The sequence below is a fragment of the Notolepis coatsorum genome (genome assembly GCF_963971535.1).
Source record: "Notolepis coatsorum genome assembly, chromosome: 1".
NCBI lineage: Eukaryota > Metazoa > Chordata > Actinopteri > Aulopiformes > Paralepididae > Notolepis > Notolepis coatsorum.
Window position 1 is genome coordinate 17,653,506 of NC_140165.1, and position 8,000 is coordinate 17,661,505.

Here is an 8,000-nt window from a genome sequence, read left to right on the forward strand (position 1 = left end):
TGGACACTTTTGTATCACAAACAGTACTGTATTTGCAAATCTGATATGTCATAAATGTATAGATGTAGCAGTACTGTCTATCTGTATGTCATGTATGTCATATATGTTATGATGAATTGAAAATGGGGGACCCTGGTGGAAACAAGACGAAAGTCTTTCTCTGGTCTGCATCCCCTTAACAATTGTATGTATTGAGATGTACTGTACTGTACCCATTCTGCAATCTGTTAATAAACTTTTCAATCAATCAATCAAAAGGCTGATTTATTGTGTTCTTATTTTGTTATATAGGATGGCCTAAAGATGTGTTTCCTGTTTATGTTCATGTTAAGATGCATTAAGTTATGTATTTGTCAACTTGTCAATGCAATTAAACTTTCAAATTTAGTTCTGCCTTCTTGTCTTCTTTTTAAGATTTTCCCTATTAAAACACATGGTGACAACCAACCCCATAGTGTGTGACAACCATCCCCAATCCCCATGATGGGGTTGGTTGTCACAATGTAAAAAGTGTGACAACTATCCCCGTTCTCCCCTACTCCTACATACAGTACAATTCTACAGAAGTAACAGTAGTTCTACTTGGGTAATTTTATATTTCAGTGCTCTTTCCACCTCTGCTAGCTGATTTTGTTGTCAATGGTGCTGAAGTACATAAAGCAGTGCTATCATGTGATTGTGCTGATGATAGCACTGCTGTTGTCGACATCATGTTGACTTCAGCTCTCGTAGGAATCAACAAGGTCTCATGGAACTATCCAGCAAGCATCAGGTCGACATCAAAGTCAAAGTCAACTTTATTGTCCGTTTTCCATTTGTGCAAGACATACAGAAATGTTTTATTACGTTTCTCCCTTCCCATGTTGTATATAAAAATATCTAGACAATATAAAACACAGACTGTATGAATTAATGTTGCGTTTTCTTTTTTCAAATGTAGCCAAGAGTAAAGACCCTAACCCTGTCAAAACAAAAACCCTTCCCATGGTAAAGATCTAGACAATATAAAACACAGACTGTATGAATTAATGTTGTGTTTTTTTTTTTTTTTTAACTTTGGCCATTCCCCTGGCTCTTTTATACGTTTATCGCATTTATTCTGGTCAAGGATGACCGACAGAAACAGGCTGAAAGGGTTCAGATGGGGGGGAAGACACTCTGGGAAAGGCACGGCTGCAGTCCGGGATTCGAACTCGCTAAACCCCAGATCCGTGACGAGCACGGTTGTCCCCGGCGCCGAAATGGCACTTGCGGTACGTGGTGAGCTACTGGAGCTCCCTGTGTTTTTTTTTTAGCCAAGAGTAAAGACCCGAACCCTGTCAAAACAAAAACCCTTCCCACGGTGTATATAAAAAGATCTAGACAATATAAAACACAAAGGTAACATAATAGGACACAATATACAACACACAATATACAGGACTATGTATACAATATAAACAGTAGCTAAAATGAAATGAATGAGTGAATTAAATAAAAGAGGTAAAAGAGAACTTAGTGCAAATATTCCTAGCAACAGTAGTACATAGTAAAATAAAATAAAATAAAATAAAAGTGGCAGTGAGTTAGTAAAGTAAAATCCATGAGTCCAGGCCAGGTGTTACAACTGGACATGAATAGCATTTCGTTCAACCGAGATGTAAATTAAGATAAGATATTCCTCTATTGATCCCCTTGTGGAAATGTGTTGGCATAAAAGACATAAATAAAGCCAATAACATTAAAAAAATATATATATTCAGAGTTAATTATATTGTTTACACCGTTTGTTTTTTCTCGTATTTTTTATATCCCGATTTAATTGTATTGCCTAAATGTATGTCTTTCTACTATTACCCTGCCGATACCTGTACCTCCCCTCCTCCATACTGCTACTGTATGATGCCCGAATTTCCCCAAGGGGATCAATAAAGGAATATCTTATCTTATCTTAAGTCGATCTGTCTTTCTGTCTAGCAGTCTGTCTACTTGAAATGCTTGGTTCTGTATGACCCTCCTGACATTGTGCTTCATAAAACAACAATAGACCAAACAATAAAAGCCAAAAACCTACAATGCATTTCTTCGACTCTTAGTACTCTTCCCACTTTTTCATTCCCTTAGGAGCTCTCAACTAGGAAGTCAAATGTGTGCTATACTACAATCATTAAATACAGCTTGTAAGAGAGACCACATCACCCCTGTCCTTGCCTCCCTTCATTGGCTTCCAGTACGCTACAGAATACCTTTTAAGGTTCTCCTATTCGTTTTTAAAGTCCTTAACCCTCATGTTGTGTTAGGAATTGGCACCACTGACCGTTGTTAGCGGGTCAATGTTGACCCGGGGTCTAACTCAGTCCTACTCCTGACCACTAAAAAGAAAGGAGTATCACTCAATATAGTTAATATTAATACTACATCCTAACTAACATTATATGCATTCATAACCATATAATCCCATTGTAATTTGATTTTATGGCCCCCGAGACACTTCATGTCCCTTATTTTTAAGATGAAAATGAGGTTGTTCAATCATAAATGTGAAACCCATAGATAATGATGTTTTCTGACTATAATAGAACAATATTAGAATATAACTTCTGAAAAAAAGTTTAGTATATTTATTATTATTTTATTTATTTATTTATATTTAGTATTTTTATAGTATAGTTTTACCTTGCCGGGTCAAGAATGACCCTAACACCACAGTCGTATCTTTTTTTCTGCAGATACCTTCAGAATTTTCAAAATGGTGAAACATAGTTTTGCTGTGCTTATGTTGTGGAGGATATCATAAAGCCTTGTTCTAATAAAATCAACTACATGGTAGTTATTACATATTATAACCCTCGACAGATGCCTTCAAATCTAGACTCAAAACCCACTTCTACTCATTAGCTTTTCCCGATGTTCACTGAATCATGCCCTGTTTTCCTGTGTGTTTGCTTGTGTGCCCTCCTGTAAAACTGAGATGTGATTGTTGTCTGGATGTATATGTGTATCTACCCTCTCTCTCTGTACAGCACTTTGGTTGACATGCGTCATGTTAAATGTGCTCTATAAATAAATCTGATCTGACTGATTAATTGATTGCAAACACATATTCCAGTGTTAAATATTGTAATGTATTATTTATCATGACAAATACAAAAAGTACAAACTCAAACTCAACAATGAATTATGCTGCCCAAAGCGCCAGTATAGCTTTGTGAGCTTGTTTTAACCCTTTTTTGACAACAATGGAGTTCTATATATGACTTATGTGTTACATCTGGTGTTGGCCAGATTGATCATACTTGTAAGTAGGATAAATGCATTGTAGATTTTGGTCTTTTCATAGGCTATGTTGACCATAAGAAAACGATTGAATTACCCTGGCCTTATCCTTTAAATTGAAACGGATGGACAGTAGGCCTATTGTTTGTGTATTTCTACTAGTGTTTTTCCTAAGACTGTGTGACAGCCATTGTGTGCCAAAGGAGAACATTGACCTTGGCCTTGATTGCCAAATGAGAACAATGAATGAATGACAATGAATAACGAATTGGGGAGGGGGTAGCGGGACTTATTGATTTATTGTGTGTTATTCTGTGTGTCCCCCTCCTTCTGTTTGCGAGAGTGTCCCCTGTGTTGGGTGTGATACGTAGGAATAGTATTTGATGTGGGTTTTGTTTTCATTGTGTGGAAGGGTGCACATAACCACCATGACACCACCAGTAAGAGTGTGTACTAAACCCTGGCTAATGTGGCGCAAGAGTAGCAGCCATGTGGCTGATGGGATTAGTATTATCTGCAGTGCCACCACCTGTCCACAAGAGGGACCCCCAACACCTCCACCCGGTGAGAGAATCCATTGGCTGCGTCTCCCACTACCAATTAAAGGGACATTTCCTCATTGTGTCTTTAATTAAGTGTAATAAAATGTATGGTTTGTTATTCCTTCACCCGTTGTGTCTGTGTACTGTCTGGGAACCTACTATACCAAAATTCACACCCAGGTCGGTTTAGGTAAACTCACTCTTGCTAATTCTCTGAAGTTATAAAAGATTAATCAGACATTTACCCACCATTTCAGATTGAGGGTAAACACTATTACCAGCATACTATCCTGGATGAGTGGTGGGACTTTGAGGTTGCGTTTTCCATTCAATTTGGCACAACACTCCCCCAGTGCAGGTACATGTTCACTGAGCATGTGCCGTATACCCTAACCTCCCAATGGGTGACTCAGCCTCCACACTATTAGCCAGAATTAATTTCCCCCAAAATAGGAAGTAACATCCACAGAAATACATCAGCTTCATTCTTGTCTACCTGTATGCACACGTTCAACTTCTGACCGTTATCTTTTGAAAGAAGACAATGACAACACATGCAGTACATCACAATACAAGGTACACAGTAGTGTATAATAATCCTTTGCACACCAGGCCGTGGCAGTAGCTGACATTGCTACACGTTGCTCGCTCAGCATATTGTTCTCTCTACCATACAAGCAGACGTCTCACAGGGTTATGTATAAAAGGACGGCGTTAGGTCTAGTGTCAAATATATGGGTGTAACGCGTCTGAATGAACCGGACTTTCACACTTAATTTTATCGCCAAGCTTTCGGTCCACATGACGTCTATCAGAATGCTTTATGACTGCATCAAAATGGTAATTTCAAGTGTAAAGGAAAACTTTTATAACCTTATTTCGCATTATGGACTACTGGACTACTTCTGGTCCCCAGGAAATGGTACCAGAAAAAAGGTTCCCTGGAAGTTCCTTGTGGGGAAATGGCGCTTTATCGTCACAATGGCAAGAAACAATTGAAAATCCAGTGATTCTATTGCATTTAGTGGGTCCATATAAACCAAGCGGTTCTTCAGTACTTTATTTATGAGCTGCTGTAGAAGAAGTCACACTTTTTTTCCTGCGTTTGAAAAATTCCAAATCTCTTCACTTCTCACCAGTCAGCAGGTAAAGTATTTTATTTAATTTTATTTAATTTTTATTAAGGATCCCCATTAGCTGGTGCCGTGGCTCCCAGCTAGTCTTCCTGGGGTCCCCACAACATAATACATAAAACAATTAATAATAAAAAAGATAAAAACAAGGATTTAGCATATACCGCAAGTAAGCTAGCTTTCACAGATGCTATAGAAATGAAAAACTATTTAACTATTAAACTATAGCATTAACTAAAACATACAATAAATACCCATTTTTAAAGATACAAAATGAGAACTTGTATGCTAATAGGCAAAAACCCATACACAAATGTAATACACACATTAAGGCAACAGCTGAAAGTGTGATTTGAGTTTCTTTTTAAAAATCGATTCACTAAAAGTGTAGAGATAACTAGGTAGAGTAAAGTAACATGGCAAAGTAATGTTTGGGCAAGAAGTCGTCATAGAAACACTGTGTTACAATATGGATATTCAGTCAGATGACTCATGACAGGAGGGAGTGATCGATAAACAACCCGCCTATAGGAACCATACAATATCATATAAAGCCATATTCTTCTCAGGCCATGAGAGCCAATGGATGCCGAGGTGGTTACTATCTTTTACTATGATGTACTTTGCTACTATGTCTATATTACTATCTACTATGTACTATGTGTCTATACTACCTACTAGGGCTGTCCCCGACTAAGGATTTGGATAGACTAAAAAAGAAAAAGAAAAAAAGTATAATATATATATATTTTTTTTATCATTCCATTTGGGCTGTGGGGGGTGCTTAATGTCTGAAGGAGTCGACTGAAGGCTCCTTGTCCTCTGCAAAAGCATGTAATTGGTCCACTGATGGATACATCTTGATATTTGTCTAGTCTAGTGTGTTCATTAGATGGGTGAAATCCTCTTTCAGTGCCTCTGTGCCTGTTTTCTTAGGCAGTTAGCCTCTGGTATGCGTGCCATTAGCGTTAGCCACGCTTCTAGGCCTCTTTTCTTTTGGAAAGAATGATACAAAAAAATAAATATTATATATATTTTTTTTTTATTCGACTAAGAGGTTGGCAGTCGACTACGGCTCCTTTCGACCGATTAGACGACTAATCGACTAATAGGGGTCAGCCCTACTACCTACTATGCTAATATGGTTATTACATTACATTTAGTCATTTAGCTGACACTTTTATCCAAATCGACTTACAAGTTCAGTACGACAAGTCAGTAGGAAGGGTACAACTCTATCAGCTGAGTAACAATGTTCATCAAAGTGTTCAAACTTGAGTGCTATAGTGTTGAGTAAATGTTAGTATATTAGGAAGAGTGCATGACAGTAAGACGGTAAGTAAGTAAATGTAACACTCAAGCTCGACACTGCTAGACAAACAATATCACTGACCCTGTACCCCTCCTGCTGCTCCTTCTTGTTCACAAGCTAAATTACTAAATGTAAATGTAAATGTATTTGTAAACACCAGAAATCACTGTTGTGCCTTCTCAAAGTGTATTGGGCCTAATTCAATTAAACATCACGTGATAACTCCACAGACACACATCGGACCCTCTACAGTAGTTACCGTCAGTTCTGTTCAAGAATCTACAGCTTGAATATAAAAATGTGAGAGAAGTAAACTGTGCAAACAATATAATTAACACTGAATATAAAAATATGAGAAAAATAAATGAACATCAGTCTATAGTATACACAAAAGAAAATGATAATGGTTCATGTTGATAACACTGTTCAAATTGCAGTCTTATTGCAGGAATCAATTCTATTTTCAGTCATCTGAAAATAACAAACTATTCAGATTGTTACTGAGTTAGATGCATGTATGGTGTATGAACGGATACAATTTAGAAATGAACCTTCTCAAACCTGACCTTTGATCTGCACAAGATATTTGTGCATTTTCATTAGTTTATGCATAACATTGCAAAATTGACCGTTTTATTATATAAAAAGATGAAGAACAAACTATGGTACGGTAAAAGTTGTTACTAGTGAAATGTGATTGTCTTACAGTCTTGCACTCCCTTACTGTACACAGTTGCACAAAGTTGCTTTGCATCAATTTCCCATTAAGACTCCACATAAAATAAATAATGAGGGTAAGATGCAACTTGATAAAGAAATATATTGAATGAAAGATGTAATGTTTGAACGATTTCTTTTTAATATTAACTACATTACAAACAAAATGTCATCTCACAATAATTTCACTGACGAGTAACAGTGTTTTATAGTGAAACATTACTATTCATAGAGCTTGCTTTTCATCGCCGGACCCATTTAATTTTACCTTACAGGGCACTAAATGATCAGTTGCAGTCTGCATTGCGATGATGTATAGTACAGTACAGTACGGACCTCTGTGCTGTTGAGCTGACTCTGTCATTTTATACAATTGGGAGCCCGATTCTTTTGATGTCACATCACGCATATAAAAGGCAGCCCGCCAGTGAGGAGCACAACAGATATCAAAAACAGTCACCATGAACGGAAAGGTAATGAGGGGGTGTGGATCGTTGTCTCCTTAGCAAAGAGAAACTGCAGTATATTGCCAAGAGAAGCTCACTGCCACACCTGTGACAATGATCTTTACAGAGCAGTTTATATTTCACTATTCTCAGTGCAGGACCACATACTACATACCACACAGTGATTAATGCCATGCACAGTTCTATTTAGTGCTACTGTGATAGACACCAAAAAATTAACACAAACATGCACACTGGACTAAGCACTCGCCTACCACGGCAGAGACTCTGGGATCGAATCCAGCTGTCAGCGGTACCTCCGGTTTGGTCAGTCGTCACACGGGTGGGAAGCCGGTGGGGGTGTGTGTCCTGGTCGTTGTAAACTGCGACTCCTACTGGTCGGTCTGTTTACTGTTCAGCAGGGAGGGGATCTGGGGGGAAATGGCGTGAAACTCCTCGCTGTCAGGTGAAAAGAAGCGGCTGGTGACTCCACATGTATCGGAGGAGGCATGTGGTAGTTCTACACCCTCCCCTGGTCGACAGTGGGGCAATGCGCACGACGACCAGGAAGGGAATTGGCATAACGACTAAATTG